The sequence below is a fragment of the Sminthopsis crassicaudata genome, chromosome 1, assembly GCF_048593235.1.
Source record: "Sminthopsis crassicaudata isolate SCR6 chromosome 1, ASM4859323v1, whole genome shotgun sequence".
NCBI lineage: Eukaryota > Metazoa > Chordata > Mammalia > Dasyuromorphia > Dasyuridae > Sminthopsis > Sminthopsis crassicaudata.
Window position 1 is genome coordinate 576,474,880 of NC_133617.1, and position 24,202 is coordinate 576,499,081.

Below are 24,202 nucleotides of genomic sequence, written 5' to 3' on the forward strand. Positions count from 1 at the left end.
GATACAAATATTTTTTCTTAGTCAACTACTTCCCTTCTTATCCAAGTTGTATTGATTCTGTTCTTACAAAGAGCTTCTTAATTTCATTTAATTGAAATAATCTAGTTTATCTTTTAAAATTATCTCTTCCCTTTGTTTAGGTAGGAATATACCCTCTGGTTATAGCTTGAAAGGTATAAAGTTTATTTTCCACTTTTTTAGTGTCATGATCGTTAATATTCAGGTCATATATTCATTCTGAGTTTATTGTGGTAAGATGGTAGTCTAAACCTAATTTTTGCCAGACTGCTTCCCAGTTTTTCCAGTTCTTATCAAATAGGGAGTTATTTCCCACGTAATTTATGTTTTGGGGTTTATTGTATACTGGGTTATTAGTTTCGATTATTTCTGATTCTTCTATGTCTAGTCTGTTCTGTTGATCTACTTTTCTATTTTTTAATCAGTAATAAATCGTTTTGATGATTGTGGCTTTATAATGTAGTTTGAAGAGGAAAAATGCTATTCCCTTTCCATTTTTACCTTTTATCATGATTTCCCTTGATATTTCAGATAGTTTATTCTTACAAATGAATTTGGTTATTATTTTGTCTGGCTCTGTGAAGTATTCCTTTGGTAATATGATCAGTATAGCACTAACTCTGCAAAGTATTTTCAGAAGATTTTTATTTTATTATCTTGTTGTGGCACAGTCATGAGGACTGAACATCCCTTTAGGTATTTACATTGTTTTGTTTTGTTTTGTTTTTAATTTTTCAAGTAGCACTTTTTATCTTCATTACAGGTATTGAGTGTGCTTTGGCAAACTGACTCTCAGATATTTTATGCATTTTGTATTATATTGAATAAAATCTACTTCTCTATTACTATTTCTTAAAGTTTGTTAGTTACTTTGTAGAAATGCTATTTTTTTTGTGAATTAACTTTGCAGATGCATGCAACTTCATTGAAATTTTTGTCTTGATTAGTTTCATTTGTTTGTTTCCCTAGAATTTTTAAAGTAGACCATTAAGTTATCATCAAATGCTTTTTGTCCATATGAATTTAATGTTTTTTCTTTTAGCATATGTTGAACTATGTCAAATAACAAGAGGGAAAGGGAGAATTCTTGTATTGGTTCTACATTTATATGGAAAGATTTCAGCATTTCCCTGTTGCTTATGTTGCCAGCATTTTGTTTTAGAATGGAATTTTTTTTTATCATAATAAAAAATGGACCTTTTTGTGCAGAGTTGGAATTTGGAGTTTTTGTTTATTTGTTTGTTTGTTTTTAATGTTAAGTGAATGTTGTACTAAGTCAAAATCTTCGGTATTTATTGCTATAATCATGGCTTTGTGTGCTTTATTTTAATTATTTTCCTGCTTTTGAACCATCCAGGTTCTATATACAAATACAAATCCAGGTTCACTATACAAATATATATATATATATAAAATGGGTTCTCACATCTAGAACTATTACTTCACAAGCTCTACTCATATTTAATAGTAAGCCTATAAAACATTATTTTTGTTTTGTTTTGTTTTGTTTTTGTTTACTAAGATGGCATAGTATAAAAAGTTGCTGGAGCACACTATCCTATGCATATATGGTGTCAGTGGGAAGAGTGGTAACAGGCTTAGACTATAGACTAGTAGTGAAACAATCCTATAAGAAATACAGTTGCCCAAGATAACTCATGCCTCCAGTATTGCAGGATCCTGGTGTTCTGATCTTTTTCTATTCCACTCTGGGCAAGATGTCTTTGCTGCATGGGTTATGTTTCTAGGTTTTCTGGGCTAACTTCAAATTGACTGCTGCTGTAAAAGCCCCTAGCTTTCCTCTTTATTGTCAAGGGTCACAATCAGACCATCCCCTCTATTAACACTCTCTGTTCTTTTCTCTTTCTTCTCTCTGTCTCTTTGTCTCTCTCTCTCTGTCTCTCTCTCTGTCTGTCTTTCTGTCTCTGTCTCTGTCTCTCTCTCTCTCTCTGTCTCTCTGTCTCTCTCTCTCTCTCTTTGCTTCTCCTCTCTCCCTTTCCCCATCTTCTTTTCTCCTCTCTCTCCTCTCTCTATTCCTCTGTTCTCTTGCTCTTTTCTCTTTTTCTCTCCTCTACTTTTCTCTCCTTTTCCCCATATTCTTTTCTCTATCTCTCTAAGTCTCTCTCCCTGCTAGACCTGGGACTTTCTAACTAGTTTTCTACAAGATATCTTCATAAAGTGATAACATGGCATAGACATTTTTTGAATTTTATTTAATGCATTAAAATCTTTTCTCTGTTACTTGACTCCTTCTATAATTAGATCAACTAGAGTGGGAGGGAGAGCAATCAATTGGTCAGGTTCCAGTTCCTCCCTCTCCCCCTCCTCAAATGTAAATGATGGTATTTATCAGTGTCATAAGAAGAAAAAGAAGGGGTAAAATGTTAGAAAATCTTTTTTCCAGGAAATAGAGATAATTAGAATTACAAGAAAATAGTAGGCATGAGTCAGAGAACAGAGAGAAAAAAACCTAAGAATTAAATTAATAAAGACCAGAAACAGGAAGATGAGAGAGAGTGTGTGTGTGTGGGCAAAACAGGTTAGTTCATTGTGAAGATCTAGTTCAGGAAGATTTCTGGATATTTGGATGAGGGAGAAATTATGGCCTAATCAAAGTGTTAGGGTGTTGATGAGAGGGGCTGCTCAACTTAAGCCAGGGCTTTGTGCCTGTTGAGTAAACCAAAAAGGACTTGATCTGCTCAGACTTTGGCTCAAGGTAGAAGCAATACATTTAAGAAGAACAAACAAAATCCTTAGCTAGCTTTCCCCAGATGGGGGAAAAAAGACTAGGTAAGGTGTAGGATCTGAAACTACATCCTACATCCATAATTTGTCTATTTGTTCATAGTTTGTCCTTAGAGATTTGCCTGAGGAAGACATCACAATCTACCAAAGGGACATGGAAAAGTGCAAAGAAGGCTGTGTCCCACATACTCCTCACAAAGGTGACTGAGAACTTTGGGGGATAGTTGTAGAAGTGCCAGCAGCAAATCAGGCAATATCTCCTTTGCCATTTTCCTGAAATTTCAGCACAGAAGACTAGAAGAAGATGTAACTGAGAGTAATTGAAGAAATAGGAAAGGGGTAGAAACAGCTGGAGATCAGTGATCTCAATGTGCTGAAGGGATATCTCTGTGCCCAAATGCATCTCTTTTCCTAGACCTATAATTTCCATGTCAAGGCAAGTCTCTTCCCCAGAGCAACCATCTTGCAATTTAGAATCTCTGAAGGTTGTCTTAAGTGTCTTGCCCAGGGTCAGTGACTATGTAATCTCTTCTTTAGGAACAGGAAATTAAGAGTAAACTCAAAAGTAACTCAGATTGGATTTGGTCATTGCTTTCATTATCATATACTTCTGCTTCTCTTATTTTCCTCTGGTCCTCTTTTAAGTTATGGCCTCCTCATTAATAGGAACCTTTTCTAATCTATCATGTGAAACTTAAATAAAATCTACCTTTATGTCAAATATAAGGTTCTTAAATAACAATGTCAAATTCCCCCAAAAGACATTTAATTTATAATTTATCAACTATTTCCTTTAAATTTCTGCAAATAATTATATGTTGAAGGCACTGTGTTAAACACTTGGGGTCCAAAAAGAGGCAAAAGACAGCCCTTATCCTCAAGGACTTCACTATCTAATGGGGAAGAGGATAAACAAAACATTACATGCAAACAAACTACTTACAGGATAAACAGGAAATAAAAGAATAAAGGTACTAGAGTTGAGGGCTTAGAAAAGGCTTCTAGGAGAAGATGGAGTTTTATTTGGGACTTAAAGGAAGCCAGAGGAGCCAAAATGCAGAGAAGAGGAGGGAGATAATATGGAAATGAGTTGTTGCACCCTCATGTTATGAATTTATCTTTTCCTCATTTGGAACTCTATTTTCAAATAGGTCTTCACAATACATTTTCTTAGGGACAATTTTCTCTCAGGTCTTCAGAACAGTCTGTCCTTAAAACATTTTATCTGAGGGGTTCTGTTTGTTCTTAAGCTGATTTTAAAAATCAATATTCTTTATATAAATGTCCTTTTTATGCCTCTTTCAAGTAATCAAAATGTCATCATAACAAAGGGGTAGTGTCTTTCAAAAGTATAAAAAGAAAGAGCATCCATGACCTCAAGGAACTTAGGTTCATTCTCATAAGTGAAGAGAACATATATAAGGAAGTGATATTCAGGGAGGGTGATTTGGTACGGGAAGCCACTAAGTCGGTAAATATAGCCTTAGATAATTGATTGATGTTTTCCCAGGAACTAGAGTATACTCAATTATTGTTTGAAGACTTAGTGAGGAAGGGGGAGCAGGGGGGAGGAAGGAAGGGAAGTGAACATGGATCCTGTGTCCTGAAGATGGTCTGAGAGTAGCAGATGTCATGGTGGATGTAGGTTCAGTTAGTACAGAAAATCCTTCAGGAGCAAGCAAAGCTGAGCTGAGGTTGGGGATGGAGTTGGAGGGTGGGTATGACATGAACTTTTTGGAGATTTCTTCTTCAGCAGCCTCAGCTGATCTCTCTCCCAACCTCATCCTACTTCCTCATATCTTACCAGCTTTGATTTGAGCTAAGATTTAGCAAATTCTTTCTTATTTTTTCCAGCCCCCCCCCGAATATTCTAGCAGAAGGGTTGGTACCATCATCTGTCATTGGATCCAACTGTTTCTCACAGGCCTGGCAGTAGGAGAGCTTCCCAGAGGTACTCCCTGCACACTAATGAGCCAGCATCATGCCCCTTTCTCTTCTGAAAGTCCTGAGTCACCCTTGTCCCCTTCCCTGCAGACTGACAACAGACATAACAGTTGAATAGCTTAGCTGTGCCCTTAGAACACAGCCAGGTACTGATCCCAGTCAGCAAAAAGCCAAAAGAAAGCTTTGTATCTTCTTCAGAGCTTGGACTCTCAGCTACAAAAACAAAGGAATGGGGTGAGGGTGGGTCAGGATCCACATGTTGGGAGGGCTTAGAGGCATCTCCAGAGCCCCTGCCATCATTTCATAATGCAAGTCTCAGAGCAGGGATAAGGAAGTAGAAAAATCACAGCAAGTAGGAGAAAGGGGAAGAAAAAAGGAATGATAAAACGAGAAAGGAGAAAGCCTGCTTCATGCCTAGAGAGAAATATTCATTGGCTAATGAGCAGAGAGGACCGAGGCTGTTGCCATGGGTGATCATCCATCTGGACTGCTTTAGAATATTAAAGAGAAATTGTTCTCAGTTCCAGCCATCACTTCCTCCTCCTTCAGTTTAGCTCTAAGAGTCCTCCCCTAGACCCCTCACACAGGTCTTTTATTCCTATCTTGGTTATGTAATTTTCTCCGACATAGTAATTGATCACTGATTTGTTCAGTTATTCAAAGCAGATAGAGAACTATTTTTTAGTAATAATCATTTTGCCTTCAGTTCCTTTTACTTTAGGAGAAACAGGACAGGTTGTGTTCAGTAGAATATTCAGGTTGGTGAGAGGGAGAGATGATTCTGTTCCTGATTTTGGTAACATTTACCCCACTCCCATAACATTTCTGAGCTACTTTTCATTCTAACCAGAACACTTACATTTTTTATGTAGGCTTGGAAGTGGATAATGCTTCATTTATCCTTGTTATTCATCAATGGAGTATTTTCCTTCCTTAGTTACTATCCACATCTACCATTTTTTTCTTGCAAAATTTTTTGAAACTATTTTGAACACAGACTCTTTTCATGTGGATTTGGCTTCTAAGTTAGGATTCCAGTATTTCTTTTCCCCCATGTCTTTTTTTTTTGTTTTCCCCAGTAAAACAATTTTTAAACTTATATATATATTTTTAAAACTTTGAGTTCCAGTTTCTCTCCTTTCCTCCCCACATTATTCCCTCTCATTGAGAAGACATATGTGAAGTTATGCAAAACATTTCCATGAAAGTCATGTTGCAAAATAAAATATATACCCCCCCCAATAAATACCCTCAAGAAAAAAAAGGTTTTAAAAAAGTATGTTTCAATATGTATTCAGACACAATCAGTTCTTTCTCTGGGTATGAATAGCAATTTTCCTTGTAAGCCCTTCAGAGTAATCTTGGATCATTGTATTGATAAGAATAGCAAAGCCATTCACAGCTGATCATCTCACAACTTTGCTATTCCTGTGTACACAGTACATTTCACTTTGCTTGAGCTCATGGAGAGCTTCCCAGGTTTTTCTGATAGCATCCTACTCATCATTTCTTATAGAATAATAACATTCCATCATAATCACATATCCCAGTTTATTCAGCCATTCCTCAATTCAAGGGTATCTCCTCAATTTCCAATTCTTTGCTCTGAGAAAAGAGCTGCTATAAATATTTTTGTACGTATAGGTTCTTTTCCTTTTTAAAAATCCCTTTGGATTTGTGCCTAATAGTGGTATTGTTATGTCAAAGCATATCATATTTTTTGACCATTTATCAATTGGGAAATGGCTCATTTTTAAAAATAAATTTGGCACAACCCCTCTCCATTTAAAGATGAGGACTTCATTAAAGAGACTTGTTTCAAAATTCTTTTAATAATTATTATTGTTAACTGTATTTCCCCCATGTTTATTCCGCTCTGCTTCCTTTCAACTTGTCCCTCCTTAAAAGTGTTTTGCTTCTGATCAGCTCCTCCCTCAATGTGTCCTCTCTTCTATCACCTTCCCTCTTCTGGTATTCCCTTCTTCTCCTACTTTCCTGAAGGGTAAGATAGATTTCTATACCCATAATGAGTGCATATATTATTTCCTCTCTTCCCCTCCATTGTAAAAGCTTTTTCTTACTTCTTTTATGGTAGATAATTTATACCATTCCACTTCTCCCTTCCCCTCTCTCCTAGTACATTCCTCTCTAGGACAAATACTCAAGTTTGACCTTATAATCAGCATGCTCTAAGACAGGATTTAAACTTTTTCCATTTGTGCGCACTTTTTACCTAAGAAAATTTTATGTACGGGTTGGAAACAGGAAGGATATTGGTGCTTTTCCAAGTTGGCATCTAGATTGGGTTGATGGATTGGCAGATCCCAAGATGGTTTCCTCACATTCCCCTTTTATACCAGACATTTTCTAACTCTAACATGTGTTAGGATATTTCTTTACTTTCTGTGTGTTCCACTTTGGCAACTGGTGGAGAAGCAAGGCATTATCACTTCTTTCAATTAGATACTTTGGGGGCTTCAATATGGTAATTAGTTGATCTTATATTAATTTAATATCTAAATTGTATATCCTTATTTCTGTACATGTTGCCTTCCTTATAGAATGTAAGTTCCTTGAAGGAAGAAATTATTTAATTCCAGTCTTTGTCTTCTCAACATCTGGTACAGTTACCAACCCTTGAAAAGTGTTTATTAAATGCTTGAATGAATTTAGAAGGCAAAGGAAGAAGAAAGAGAAGTAAAGTAGTTAAATGATATGTGACCCATTCCATGATTAACTTTGGTTAACTCCATGGTTATTATAGACGTAGGGGGCTGCTCTTTATAGCTTTGGCTAGATTCGTGATAAACTCTTATACAGGTAGCCAGAACTCATTCAAAAAGAAAGTTGTCTCAAATATTTTCTTTTCTAAATTTCTATCTTTAAAGCATGCTCTTTGTCTAAATTTCTGTCTTTAAAGCATTCTCTGAATACAGTGAATTGGTTAACAATTGCTCTGGGCTTTTTGTTTAACACTTTGAGTATTGAGTTATTTTGCATCTAAGAAATGGACCAGCAATGCCAGGGATATATCTGCCCTACCAAATTATGTCTTTGCAGAGTTTGCCTAAATGATCAGTTCACAACTTCAGTAACCTGGGCTTACATTTGTACCAGCCCTGTCCATTTCCTGGTGGTAATCTCTCCTGGACTTCTCTTCTACTTCTGGCCACTCACTTTTGACCAGAAGTGATGTGTCTGTGGTCTTATAAGTTACTAAGAGGTTTCTTTTGAGTGATTTTCCATGAAAGTGGAAAGAAGCAGAAAGGAAAAGCTGAGGAGGATACTTTAATTCTTTAATGCCTCTACCTGATTTTTTTTTCTCATACTCACAGCCTAATTTCCTTGGATCTCTGGGCTTACATGAGGGGCTGGGCTTATTCCCCTGCTTGTATTCCTTTCATGATACACCATGACCTGTTAAGTCACAAGCTAGCCTGGAAGGAAAAAATAAGGAGGTAAAAAGAGGAAAGGACCCAAGGCTTATTAGCATTTATCTGTACCCTTTTGAATGTTCTGGAAGAAGGATCTAAGTTAGCCATCTCTTGGAACTCTTGTCCCCAGAGCATCCTAACTTGGGATGCATTTAATGAATGTAGGTGGTCAGAGATGATGGGAGCCTGAGTCACATGTTGGGGTTGAGGCCCTGGGGACAATCTATTCTTTCAGATCCTGATCCTTGGAGACAATGGCAGTCTGGGTTAGAGGAAATGATTTGTTGCCTTTTCCTCTTAATCCTGGTACAGATAGGAGCACAAGAAAGAAAAATTATCTCTATATAAGATAGAGATTCAGATCTTCTTATCAGGTTTCACAAATCTTGGATGATTTAAAAATTATTAGACTACACTGAACTTCTAAATCACTAATAAGAAGAGAAATGCATATTAAAACAACTTTGAGAGTTCACATATCTCAAACTGAAATTAAAATGATATAAGTTGAAAATGGCAAATATTAGAAGTACTTTGCATAGTGCATAGCCTGTAATAGGCTCTTAATAAATGATTAAAAGGACTATAGGAAGTCAGGCACACTAATATATTGTTGATGTTGTTGTGAAATAGTCCAACCATTTAGACTCCTCTAAAAATATTATGAAACTGTATACATACTCTTTGATGTAATGAGTCCACTACTGGGCATAATTCTCAAGGAGGTAAAAAACAGAAAGAAAAGTTCTATATATGAAAAGAATATGGTAGTAAAAACAGAGACAAAGAAACAAAGACAAAGACAAACAGAAACTAGAAACAAAATGGGTGCCCATTAATTGAGAATGTCCGAATAAATTGTGCTATATGATTGTAATTGTATATTATTGTAGTTTTAAAATGGGTAGATATGAAGAATTTAGAGAATTTGGGAAGACTTGTATGAATTGATGCAGAGTGAAGGAAGCAGAAATAAGAAAACAATTTACAGCATGATAAGGAATTGAAAGAAAAATCACTTTTAAAATATTACGAAATAGAAACCAATCATGACTTCAACCAACTGATGATAAAACAACCCTCTTGTCTCTGCAGAAAAGTATTGGATGAAAATAATGCAGTCAACATGCATTTATTAAAACCTTACTATGTACTGAGTATTGTATTAAGATCTGGGAATGCAAAGAAAACGGAAATATGGTCCCTGCCTTCAAGAAGCCCACTTTCTAATAGAGGAAACAACATACAAATAAGACTTTTATTCTTAGTTATTACCAATATTTTTGCTTTGTTTGAGTATGTATTTTTGTTACAAAATTACAAAGAAGGCTTCTAGTTGGAGAGGTGAATAAAGCAAAGTGGGTTGGTGGTTAATTATATAAAGATAATATATATATATATATGTATATATATATATATGTATATATATATATATATATATATATATATATATATATATACACATACATATGTTTTAAAAGCACCCACAAAATATTTTATTTAAATGCATAGAAGAGCAAAATACAGGATACTAAAACAGAAATTTTGTTAGTCCTTGTTAAATTTAAAATATATTTCATTAAAAAAAACTCTAGCAGAAGTTCATAGTTATTTTTACACTCCTTTTTCAACCAACCAACCAATCAAACTACAAGCACTTGTTAAGTGCTTACTATATACTAGGCAACATGCTAAGTGCTAAAGATACAGATGAAGTTAAAAACAGTCCTTATCTTGTACTTCTTTGTGTATTAGAACTTTTGTATTTATTGGTGATTGTCAAGTTCGTTATAAACAGAAAGATTACTTGATTGATATGTGATGCCTTTTTTTATTCCTTAAGAAACTAGAAAATAGTGTGGGAAACAATTTTTTCAAAGTAAAATTATAATGCATTCTCTTAATTATTTACATTTAAAGTGCATTTCCATAGATTAAAAGTATAAATCTTTTTTGGGAGGCAGCAATTAGGTAGACTATGCCTGGTCATTCTAGTGTCATTATTTTTAAAAGGAGATACATTAATAATGAATAATTTTTATGCCAGGATTCGGACAAGGTAAATATGCCTCCATTTTCTTAGCAGAGGGATGATGGAAGTAGGCATCTGTTGACAGACATGACCAGTTGTGGGAACTGGTTTTGTTAAACACCTCCCTGTTACAAGGGAGGATTCTATTAGGGATGGGGCAAGTCACTGACTAGGGATGGTGACACAAACAAAAACAGTGATAAAACATTTATCTAAAATGAGTCATTGAGGCTCACATTTTAGAGATGAGGAAACTGAGACCCACAAAAGTTAAAAGACTGACCAGGTTATTCTTAGTAAATGATAAAGGGGGGATCAAGTAGCTTTTGTTAGTGGCAGCACTGGGGGTTGTCTTTGGGTCTTCTGATACCAAATCCAGAGCCTTTCCCATCACATCATGCTCCTCTGAGGAAAAGCAGTGACTGGCATTGATCTGGTGTCTTTATTTAATTGTTTGGGTCGAGGGAGAATTCAGTCTAGAATAGGGCCTATTTCCAGAAGTGACTGTAATGTAAAATTTTTTTTTTTTTAAACACTACTTGGAAACCAGAAGTCCTACGTTTAAATTGTATCTTTGTTATTTAATATCTATGTGACCTTGGGCTCTTAATCTGCTCCTGTCTCAGGCAAGTGACGTCACCCCTGAGTAGGTAGCCCCTAATGGAATTTCTGTGGACCAAATTGCTTTATAGAAAGAGGGACCTAGCTAAGGAACTCGATGAATAGATGCTTGGGTTGCTTTGCCTATAGAACTGTCAATCTCAGGTCTCTGCACTCACTTCTGAAATAAGCCAGGAGTAGTTATTCCCTTGGGATTCAATTATTCCCAGTCACAATATCACACCTCTGTCTCAACACCTGCTACTGAGCCCCTGGGATAGAAACTGGGCCAGAAGTTGATTAAAGACTCAGAGTAGGTGACATATTAAGCAGAGGATTTCTTGCTTTTCATCTTCAGGCACTGATTGTTGAAAAATCAGTCAGCTAATAAGAGCAGTGGAACCCCTATAAAATATTGGGGCAGGAGTCCTGGTTAACATTTCTTTTAATGACTAACTGTTTGGTCAACTTTCATTGTAGCTAAGTTATTGTTAAACTCAAGACCCCAAACCTGAGGCTGTCTAGAAGGACATATTCTAAAACAATATGGTCAATCAGTGCACACCAAACATTTATTATATGCTAGGCATTTAGTTAAACAGTGGGGATAAAAAGAAAGGCAAAGAACAGTATAAGTATGTTTCTGCCTCCAAGGTGGTAATGGAGGGCACCTCTGCAATGTATCTGGGCCCCATGTTTGCAGACCCAATTTCTAGTTATATTTCTTATATATGTACTAGAGGCAACATGGAGCAGAGTACAGAGAATCTGGGAATCAGGAAAGCCAGGGTTCTGATTCTGCTCTGACACAACTGAGTGTGGGACCCGGAAAGTCACCTAACTTCTGTTTCTATCTGTTTCTGTCTATCTCTGTCTGTCTCTGCCTCTCTCTTTCTCTCTCCTTTTCTCCCTCATTTTCTCTCTTTCCTTCCCTCCTTCTGTCTCTTTCTTTCTCCCTCCCCTCTGTCTCTCTCCCCTTCCCTCCCTTCTCCCTCCTCTCTCCCTTCTCTCCCTTCCTTGCTTCCCCTCTGTTTCTGTCTCTGTTTTTCTCCTTCTCTCTCTCCCTTTCTTTCTCTTTCTTTCCCTCCCTCTCTCTTTCTGTCTCTGTCTCTCTCTCCCCTTCTCTCTTCCCATTTTTCCCTCCATCCTCTCTCTCCTCTTCCCTTCCTTCCTTTCTCCCTCCCTGCTTCCTCTCTCTGTCCCCCCACTTCCTCTCTGTATATGCAGACATAAATGTATAGATACACACAAAATGTAGTATGTATTTATCTATACATAGATATGCAGATAATAAACTAACTAACTAAATAAATTCTCTGTTCTTCATTTTGGCTCAGGGAAACATCTGAAACTTATGAAGTATTTTTCTTTGTGAGCAGGCTCTTGACTCTATGTTTTTCCTATATTTATTGGTTTTTAAAATTTTTTTTTCTTCTTCTCACCCCTCATTGAAAAAAAAACCCTTATGAAATGCATAAAGTTTCTATGTTAAAGGTTTTATTTCCAAGATATATAAGAAACTAATTCAAATTTATGAGAATTGGAACCATTCCCCAATTGGTAAATAGTCAAAAGATATGAATGAGAAGTACTCAAGTAAAGAAATCCAGGAGATAGGGATATCCAATGTGATTGAAACTTGGCATACAACATTAGAAGTCCCCACAAACTTCCCTTTGATTCTAGGTTCTGAGAATGAGCCATATTTAAAAAAAAACACTCTAAATTACTCATAGAGAAATGCAGATTAAAGCCATTCTGAGATTCTATCTCATACCTGTCAGATTGGAAAATTTGACAAAAAAGCAAAATGACAAATGTTGGAAGGGCTAAGGAAAAATAGACCCTTAAATGTACTGTTGGCTTGATTCTGTCTTAAGGAGATATAGATAGATAGATATATTTCTTATCAGGAGGGCAGACCTTTTTCATGTTTTCCTAAAGCCACAACAAAGCAGAGACTGTAGGAATTAATAATTAAAGGCATTGATTCAAAAGCTTTCCCAGTGGTTATTAACTTTACGGGTAGTACCCCAAACTATGCAATTATAAGCCATCTTCTGAGAAGTTACTAGTTCGATTCAACCCAACAAACATTTATTAAGTGCCTCTTCTATATGAGGCACCAGACTAAGTTAATGTAGTTGCAGTTATAAAGCTCTTTCCCATTTATTACCTGTGAATTTGATCTTCACAATAATCCTGTGGAGGATAGGCATTGTCCTTCTTATTTAAAAGGGGAAACTGAGGTTGAGGGAGGTGTTTTTAATGAACAGCCCAAGGATTTTAACTCAGGTCTTCTGATTTCAAGCCCCCAGCTCTTAAAGGCCTATAGGGTATTTATCCCCCTAGTAAGTATTTAGAGAAATCATATTAAAGGTTAAATCTAGTTATTGACATTCTAAGTCAGCTCTCCACACCACAACTTATTCATTCAACAAAGCATTACTATGTACTTACTCTTTGGAGGTAGGATTTTGTGAGAGGGAAGGAATAGACAAATGTATGCAGAGCTTATAAGGCAACGTATGAGACAAGACTAACCATATTACTTCTAAGAAGTAAATATAGTAATTACCAGAGTAAATGGTTGTAGGCAGGGAGCACCAAATATTGCCTGCTAACCATTCTTTCATCCCTCCATCCACAGCTTGGACAGGCTTTGGGAACTTTTGTTACCAATAGTGACCAACACAATGCAGAAGATATTTTGACTTCTTGTGTTCTCCAAGTCCGCCAAAGTGACATTTGGCTTGGAAAAAGCAAAGAGGAAGTTGGAAAAAGAAATCAATTGTACCAGAGTATTGCAAAATATAACTGGAATGAATTTCAGAGACCATCCAGTTCAATTTCCTCATTTTATAACAATGAAGGAAAGATCACTCTACTCATAAAATTTCAAATCTAGGCTTTTTGGAGGCCAAAGCTAATATATATTTCTCTCCATCATGCTCGCCATCACTTGGGTAAAAAGGGGATTCTTAATATTAAACTCTCAGATGACCAGAACAATGAAGCCTTCCTTTTTTATTTATGTATTTTAGGGAGATAGGGGATAGATTGGGAGATAGGGAGATTAGGGAGATAGGAGATAGATTGAAATTTAGATGACAACATTAGAGGTTCCCTCAAACCTCCTTTTGGTTCTTGATTTTGAAAATGAGGCCTATAGAAAACCCATTTTCCTTTAGGAGTTTGGAATTCATTGGACCATGAGTTCAGAGTTTTTTCAGTTGATGATATCAAATAGATTGTATGAAGAAGTAGGATAACATTTGCCTTTCTCTAAGGGGATGCCTAAATCTTGTCCCTATCACCATTACCATTATTTTAATTACCCACACACACAGACATGCACACTAAAAAGAAATTTTCTTGTTGTCCTGTTTTAGTGTCTGAAAAATTTTCTGCATGACACTTCTGGATCTTGATGATTTGGATTTCATTCTGTCACCTAGGATTTATTACCATTCTCTCTCCTCTGGTCTTAATGTGTGGCTGTCCTGAATACATCAAAGGTCAAATAACTCAATGTTACTTTCTTGCATCACGGCTTTGTTTCTTTGGCAAGTCATTGCAGAGGGATCATCATTTTGGGTCTTCACTAAACATGATAGTCAAAGTCCTGATTCCAATGACCATTCTCCCTTGAACAGATGATGGGAGTTTGCCTTTGCAGAGATAGTCGGGTAAGTAATGCTAGTTTTCCTTCCGTTGTATTGAAGTATATTAACATGAATGAAAAGGGAGACACAGTTTATAAAATGATAAACGTAGCTTACCAAAAGTTACTTTTGTGAAAAAACTTTTTGTAGAAAATAAATTGCAGCTTTATCTCAAGAAAAGGACTCTGCTTATTAGGCTCATATCAATTCAACAAGCATTTATTAAGAGTTTACTATGTGTCCAACACTGCTAAATTCTGGGGGTAAAAAAGTCAAGTTCTCTGTCCTGAAGTATCTAATGAGAAAGACAATGTTCAAAGAGCTATACATTTGCATATGTGTAGGTATATATATTTACATGTATTCATTTAACTTCTCAACAATGTCTAAGAGATGACTTCATCTATGCTTTCAGTTGTGTCTGATTCTTTATGATCCCATTTGGCATTTTCTTGGCAAAGATACTGGAGGGGTTTGCCATTTCCTTCTCCAGCTCATTTTTACAGATGAGAAACTGAGGCAAACAGAGTTAAGTGACTTGCCTAGGGTCACACAACTAGGAAGTATCTGAGGCCAGATTTGAATTTAGAAAGATGAATTTTCCTGACTCCATGACTCTTGTCTACAGCACCATCTAGTACTTAGTTGCTTCCTCCATATATATACTTATATACATATCACAGTTTTCTTTTTCTGGAAACATCAATTTCATTAAAATAAATTTATCTCCCAACATTCTTTTTCCCCCATGGTTCTGAGTTGAGATATTTAAGAGACTGTCTCTCCATCGGAGAGGCCATTAGGATCTGCCCCAGGGGGATTAATCCTGTCCTCAGGTTTTAAGCACTAAGAGGGAGATGAGATATTTTTCTCTCAAAGTTTTCACCTTTTTTAGGCTGTAAGGGAAAAGGAATTCCAGGGACAGAAACCTCTAATCTTCAGGTTTGGGACTAATAACCAATATTATTATTATACACTTATTTGTTTAGTAAAATTTCTGTTGAGTGTTTCCTATTATGATTAGTTTTCTTGATGGGATTGGTAAGTAAGTAAAACAATTCTAACTCTGAGTTGGACATGGAGAAAATATTCAGTGAAATCAGTTTTAGAAGTCCTCATTGTTTTGTGAAGGCTCCCAATCTCTTTTGTATAAGATACAAGTCTTTATGATAGTATATAATAATGCTTCCTCCCATATTCTCTGTCCTCATCTAGGATACTGAGATGGCTGTGGGTCCAGTAAATTAACAATCAAGTCCACAGCACTGTCCAAGAGATGGCTTCATTTCTTATGGGTTTTATGACAAAATGATTGTGTATACAAATTACATCAGTGTTCAGCCAAACAAATGCTTATTTTATGAGTAACTTGCTCTCTGCTGGCTTAAAGTTTATTGACAGAAATGCCAGTTCTATTAAAGGTTTAGTACAAAGAGTTGGTGAGATAGTTGAGTGCACGGAATTGAACAGTGAATGTCACCAGATATGTAGATAACACAAGGGGTTTTGCAATTATTACTCTAATTTCCATAATCCACTTTGCATTGGATTATGGAAAAATCAGGAAGGCTTTGGTGTTGATCAGATCTTCCTTATCAAAGCACCGTGTTGCCCAGGAATGCCAAGTGAATGTGGCTTCCCTTGTTAAAGCAGCCCTCATTAAGATCCTGACTGATCATTCAGGGGACTACTTAGCTCATTGCTTCTTCCTCTGTTTTGTGGTCATCTAAAGCACAAATAAGAAAGCTTTTACATAGAATCATATAATCATGGAGTTACAGAAATTTGTTCTGGAAAGGATTTCTCCAATGGATGGGAATGAGAGGATGCTTTTTATTTTTATTTTTTAAAATTATTTTTGAGTTTTCAATTTATTTATTTAATATTTTCTTCCAAGCTACATTCAAAACATTTTTTCCATTTGTTTTTAAGATTTTTGAGTCCTAGGTTTTCTCCTTATCCCCACCTACAATTTAGAAAACACACATAACATTTCCATAAAAGTCAAGTTGAGAAAGAAAACATAGATCTACTATCCTAATGAAAATAAAAACCCTCAAGAAAAATTAAGTTAAAAATAAACAGAGAGAGAGAGAGAGAGAGAGAGAGAGAGAGAGACAGAGACAGAGACAGAGACAGAGAGACAGACAGAGACAGAGAGAGAGACAGAGAGAGAGAGAGAGACAGAGAGACAGAGAGGAGAGGAGAGAGACAGAGAGGAGAGGAGAGAGAGAGACAGAGAGGAGAGGAGAGAGAGAGAGAGAGAGAGAGAGAGAGAGAGAGAGAGAGAGAGAGAGAGACAGAGAGAGAGGAGAGAGAGAGACAGAGAGACAGAGAGAGAGAGAGAGTGACAGAGAGAGAGAGAGAGAGAGAGAGAGACAGAGACAGAGAGAGAGAGAGAGAGAGAGAGAGAGAGAGAGAGAGAGAGAGAGAGAGAGAGAGAGAGAGAGAGAGAATGCTTTGATCTGTCTTCAGACACAATCAGTTTCTTCTCTGGGTATGGATAGGATATTTCATCATAAATCCTTCAGAATAGTTATGGATGATTGTACTACTGAGAATAACAAAGTCATTTATAGCTGGTCATCCCAGAACATTGCTATTAGTTTGTATGCAGTATATTTCACTTTGTTCATGGAGGACTTTCCAGGAATTTTTTTTCTGAGAGCATCCTGCTCGTCATTTCCCGGAGAACAATAATATTCCATTAGAGAAACTTGATTCTTTTTTTTTTTTTGTTTTTTTTTTTACAATTACTATCGCTAATTGTATTCCCCCCACTTATTCTCTCTCTCCTTTTACCCTGTGTTTTGTTACTGACCATTCTCACCCCCCAGTATGTCCTCTCTTTTAATCACTCTCCCCCTTCCCATATTCCATTCCCCTTCTATTTTCCTGCAGGATAAGATAGAATTATATACCCCTATTGAGTATGCATGTTATTTCTTATTTCAGCCAATTCTGATGAGAATAAAGTTCATTCACTCCCCTTCTCTTCCCTCTCTTTCCATCCACTGAAAAAGCTTTTTATTATCTCTTTTTATGGCAGATAATCCCCATTCCACTTCTGAGGGGATGCTTTTTAAAAGGAATTTCTTATAGTAAACTTAATAACCATCATCAAAAAATTCATATAAAATAAAGTTTCTTATTAAACTCTTAGTATTGAGCAAAATAGAACCAAACAAATTGTCAGACAAGAAGAAAGCATATAAGTTTTTTTTTTGTCTCACATGACTTCTAAATTTGTCTCAAGTTCACTGTTCTTTTTGTTTTTTTCTCAACAGATATGATTTTCCCTGATACTTTCCAATCAAAACACTCCTTCCTGGCACCACTCTCCCATATCTGTATGAAGCAGGTCTTGCTGTTGAGAGCTGCTCAAGACTGATTAATGTGAGTGTTTCTGGTTAATAGTTTTTCATTGTTCTAGCTCACCTTCTATGCTATACTCCTTTGGGGAGAGAGTAAGACTGAATGACATTTCAAGAAATAATTTGGAAATGGTTTCAGTTTGTGACTGTACTAGTCATGTGTGTGTGCGATTTGTTGACAATAAGCTGAACATGAACACCTGAACTTCATCAGATGATCAATCTACTTGAGTGGTTTATTTATATATAGTTAATTCTCTGCTGGTTAAATGATGGATTGTATGATATATGTGTGTTTGTGTATTTGTGTGTATGTGTGTGTTTGTGTGTGTGTTTCATTGCTTTTTTTGTTGTGTTCTGTCATTTTTGAGAATGGATGATTTTCCAAGGAAACATGCAAAAGTAGTAGCTCCTAAAGAGCATGCTTCAATAACTGTTAGAGATATTGCAAAGGCTAATGGTGTGGAAAAGTCAAATGTTTCAAGGATCATTCAAGCCTACAATGAAATAAGATCAGTTGCATTGGAGTTTAAAGAAAAGAGCTATAAAAAATGAAAAGCAGAACTAAGAACTGACAAACTACTGCTGTGACAAATCCTAATTAATCCTTAGGAAATAGACAAAAGACCTTCAGAGGGACTTGGCAGCTGAAGGGGCATTATTTTTTCTTCTATAGTGTAGCCTAGACTTCTTGATGTTAGAACAGCAACATCAGTAAAAGGCTATGAAAAAAGACACTTGTCATGAGCAAGGTAATACCAAGAATAGAGTACTGAAATTTGAAAAAGGTAAATTTTACTGATGAAACATTACTTTTCATTAATTTTATATCAAAGGTATTATCAGAAAGAATTCAGATGAGCCTATAAGATTTGGACCTCTTTGTAAGAATGTTTTGTGGATTTTTTAGTTTTCTATTCCTTGAAGTCTTGTCTATTGAGAGAATGGTGAATTCTGATGAAAATATCTGAATTTGTACTTTAACACTCAGCACAGTGCCTAGTATACAATAAATGTAAATAAGATGAATGCTTATTGATGGCGAAGATATGGTGAAGAATCAAATTATTTTGGAATTACAAAAATCCCCAAATGGAGATTGAAAATTACAACATAATTTTGCCCCATGACACACAGCATGAAAGACTAAAACATTTTTCCAGAAGATGGTGTGAGAAATGACCTGACTTAAACCCCTTTGAAAAGTTTATGGACATGATTCAAAGCCATATGTGGAAAGTATCCCAACACCACTGCTGGCTACCTGCATGACCTTTGTAAATTCACTTTCCCTGGAAAGGTCTGGAAGGGACAAGTGAGAGAGGATTGGTGTTGGAGCTGATTCAAAACCAGCAACTATCTTGTTTGATGCGCCCAGAATCCAGTCCTCAGAGTCTTTGCCCCTGAAGTGCCATCTTTCTAAAACTGATCATGTTTTTTAAAAATTATTTTTAATTTATGGAATAAAATAAGCATTTCCATTGCATAGTATAATAGTGAAGATGATTGCACATGAAACTACAAATTTATTATGTTTAATTTGCTATTCTTTTTATATATACAACAATCATCATGTAAATTTCTTTCTTTTTCTTTCCTCCTCATAACCTACTCTAGAGATGACTACCATTATATGCAAACAGATATATATGTGTGGACATATATGTCTTTGTATACATATATGTATATATATACATGTATACACACATATGTAAAAAATGTCTGATTGCATTCCTATTTCACTAGGAATTCAGGAGGGAAGTGATTCAATCCTGCTCTTCTCCCCACCTCTCTTCCCATGCAAGCAGCAACTAGAAACCCTATTTCTTTTTAATGCTTGTTTATGTCTCAGAACATTGCTATTAGTTTGTATGCAGTATATTTCACTTTGTTCATGGAAGACTTTCCAGGATTTTTTTTTTCTGAGAGCATCCTGCTCGTCATTTCCCGGAGAACAATAATATTCCATTAGAGAAACTTGATTCATTTTTTTTTTTACAATTACTATCGCTAATTGTATCTCCCCCACTTATTCTCTCTCTCCTTTTACCCTGTGTTTTGTTACTGAACATTCTCACCCCCTAGTATGTCCTCTCTTTTAATCACTCTCCCCCTTCCCATATTCCATTCCCCTTCTATTTTCCTGCAGGATAAGATAGATTTACATACCCCTATTGAGTATGTATGTTATTTCCTATTTCAGCCAATGTGATGAGAATAAAGTTCATTCACTCTCCTTCTTGCTTATCACTATCTTCTTGTGTGAAGGTTTTTTTCTCCACTTACTAATTTCATAGCTCAGAACTAGAGGGAGAAGACAACTGGTTTTGTCAGGAGGAATCAGACATGGGCTGTGAAGGAACAGTTCTCAGAGTATAAGTCAGAAGGCTTTGGTACCAAAGAACCAATAAGACTCATTTCTAAGTATGGCTGTAGTTAGTCTGAGTGGTAGGATTTATTCCTTTAATTACCAGCATTATCTAGAGATAGTTTGAGGAGTAAAGAAACTTTCTTGACATCATTGATTTATCAGTTCTCTGCTGAGAAGATAAGGGAGGATAAGAGAGGGCATGATTCCATATCCTAAGCTGTAACCTTCTTGGAAGATCTTTCAAGTTTTTGGATGGCAGCTGCAGAAGCAGGCAACACAAGTCTGGTATCTTGTCATGGTGATATACACATAAGCGTTACTTCCCCCACATGTGTACCTGAGAGCCTCCCTACCCTTCTCCCACCCCCAATGTATTTTTTCAAAAGAAACATGAGTTGTTATTCATTAAAAGAACATATGCTGTCTCTTTCTGTGTGTCAACACAAGAATTTTCCAGTGGAGCAAACTTAGAGATGATTCATTGCCTCCCACGAAGCAGAATCCTTCCACCTTCAGTATGAGGGCTCTAGAGATGGGAAGCTAAGACAAACTCTATAACTTTATCTTAGATTGTTGTTTATTATTACTCTTGATCTATCTTCTGCCTCTTTCCCTCAGTTTCCTTATCTGTAAAATGAGGTTAATAAACCTTGTGCTATTTATGGAGGCAACAGGACTAAGAGAAAAGTATCATATAAATGGAAATTATTTTATTATCTGTATTTTATAGATGAGTAAATTGAAGACCAGTGTAATTAAGTGGTTTGCCCAAGATCATATAAATTGAAAAGTAGGAAAACTAGGACTCTAATCCAGCCTTCCAATTATAGGCCCAATGTTTTTTCTACTCTATCACAGTGTTGAGAGACAGAGGGGGGGAGGTAAGGAAAGAGGGAGGGAGAAAGAGAGAGAGGGAGGTAGAAGGAGGAGGAGGGAGAGAGAAAGGGAGGGAAGGAAGGAGGGAAAGAGGGGAGAGGGGGAGGGGGGAAGAAAAAAGGGAGAGAGAAAAAGAGAGTTAGAAAAAGAGAAAGTGAGGGAGAGAAAGAGTTAAAGAGAGAGGAAGGAAGAAGGGAGATGAGGGAATATTATTCTGATTTTGTCCATGAGACTTAATATAATTTAGCTGCAGATAGGAAAGCGCCAGCTATAGATTTTTGTATACATGATGAGTTCAATTCAATTCAATTCAACAATTATTTCTACACCCTTTCCTTTCTTTCAAACTGGCAATCAAAACATCCAAAATGAACCAAAGGAAAAGAAGATCAAAAAAGAAGAGGAACAAAAAGGAAGATGGGGCTGAAAAGATGGTGAAAAAGCCTGGAAAGCATTGGAATCAGAACCCAGCCCTGGCCTGAGGTCTGCAATGTATTCCCAGGTCATGTAAGCATGGAAATATGCTGTGCTGAAAACTAGGATTGAAAGGAAAAAAAGAGAGAAGGTACCTGCTACTATCTCCCTTTTTAAAATTAAAGCTTTTTATTTTCAAAACATATGCATGGATAATTTTTCAACATTGACCCTTACAAAACCTTGTGTTCCAGTTTTTCCCCTCCTTTCTCCCCACCCTCTTCCCTAGATGGCAAGTAATCCAATATGTTAAACTTGTTAAAGTATGTCAAATCCAATATATGTATGCATATTTTTACAATAATCTTGCTGTATAAGAAAAATCAGATCAAAAGGGGAAAAATGAGAAGAAAACAAAAAATGAGAAGAAGAAAAAAAGATCCACACTCAGTCCCCACAATCCTCTCTCTGGATGTAGGTGACTCTTCACCACAAGATCATTGGAACTGGCCCCAGTCATCTCATTGTCAGAAAGAGTCAGGTCCATCAGAATTAATCATCGTATATTCTCCTTGTTGTCATGTATAATGATCTCCTAGTTCTGCTCATTTCATTTAACATCAGTTCCTGTAAGTCTCTCTAGGTTTCTCTGAAATCCTCCTGCTGATCATTTCTCATAGAACAATAATATTCCATAACCTTCATACACTATAACTTATTCAGCCTTTCTCCAACTGATGGGCATCCACTCAATTTCCAGTTTCTTGCCACTACAAAAAGGGCTGCCACAAATATTTTTACCTGCCGTGTTCACATTCTCCAAAAAGCCTAGGTATTATCCTACTGAGAGTGTGCTTATAAAACTGCTAAGTCAGGGCCAAAAGACCTTCAACCAGTACCTGAGGAGACTTTGAGCTAACATCATCCTGGGCATGGTGCTGATCATGCTTACTGCTGCCACAGGGATAATCAAGTGGTTTTCTTGAAGTATCTGGCTAGTGGTTTGCAGCTGGTGACTGGATCTCTGAACATGTTCCTCTGCAAAGGACCCATCAGAAATTTGTCATTACTACCTTTACCAGGATTTTTAATTTATCTCATTCATCTAGTCTGTCAAGATTTTTTTTTTTTGCACACCCATTCCAGGTTTGGCATCTTCTGCAAATTTGATAAATAAGACACCTATGCCTTTATAAACTTGACAAAAATGTTGAGTAGCATAGGGTTGAAGATAGGTTTTCTAGCCATGTAGCTCGATAATTCCTTTCAAATTAATATCAGTTCTTCACTCTTTAAATCCAACTTCAAATCCACATAATTATATCATCATCCATCCCACATATAAGATATTTTGTCAAATATTTTGCTACAGTTTTGAGTCTAGTAACCTTGTCCAAAATATAATGAGGTTAATCTGGCACAAGTTATTTTAAAAATAAGTTTTATTGATGCCTTTCTTTTTTAAATCACATTTTCATAAATATACTATTATGTCTTCTCTCCTCACCCCAAACTGAAACTTTCCTTTTAACAAAGAAAAAATAAACAAAAACATCCTATTCAGTGATTATGTAACAAATTCTTTTTTAAAATTAATTTTATAATTATAAATTTTTTGACAGTATATATGCATGAGTAATTTTTTTTATAACATTATCCCTTGTATTCATTTTTCCAAATTATCCCCTCCCTCCCTTTACTCCCTCCCCTAGATGACAGGCAATCCCATACATTTTACATGTGTTGCAGAATAACCTAGATACAATATATGTGTGTAAATCCAATTTTCTTGTTGCACGTTAAGTATTAGATTCCGAAGGTATAAGTAACCTGGGTAGATAGACCGTAGTGCTAACAATTTACATTCATTTCCCAGTGTTCCTTCTCTGGGTGTAGTTGTTTCTGTCCATCATTGATCAACTGGAAGTGAGTTGGCTCTTCTTTATGTTGAAGATTTCCACTTCCATCAGAATACATCTTATATAGTATTATTGTTGAAGTGTACAGAGATCTTCTAGTTCTGCTCATTTCACTCAGCATCAGTTCATGCTCCAAACCTCTCTGTATTCATCCTGCTGGTCATTTCTTACAGAACAATAATATTCCATCACCTTCATATACCATAATTTACCCAACCATTCTCCAATTGATGGACATCCATTCATCTTCCAGTTTCTAGCCACTACGAAAAGAGATGCTTATGTAACAAATTCTTGAAGTTATTATACTCAATCATAGTGGCTTGTACTTAGTAGGTACTTAATAATTGCTTTTTGAATCATTGGGTACTTTGATCCATTCCAAATGCTCCCAGTCTTTCCTTTAATGATTCCTTCTTGATCTTGGTCATGAATTGAAGTCAAACTCAGTGGCCCATAATCTGGAGACCTCTTCCCTTTTTTGAAAATTGGTATGTTTGCCAACTTATAGTTCTGGTACATGTTCACCATTCCACTGTCATGATTGTTTAAAGATTGTTGTCAATGGCTTTGCAATTACCTGTACCTGTTTTTTTTCAGTATTTTGGAGTACTCTCTTGCCATCTTATCACTTAAGATTTGGTGTAATTTTCCTGTTAAATATATATTTTTTCTAATAAGAAGATAATTTCCCACAATATAAAATACAGAAAGTAAAATAGAATCAAGCAACGATGCTACCTGAGCAGCAGTTTTATCCTATCTTAGATCTTTCTCTTATCCTAATATAGTTAAATGGCCCCCTTCCTT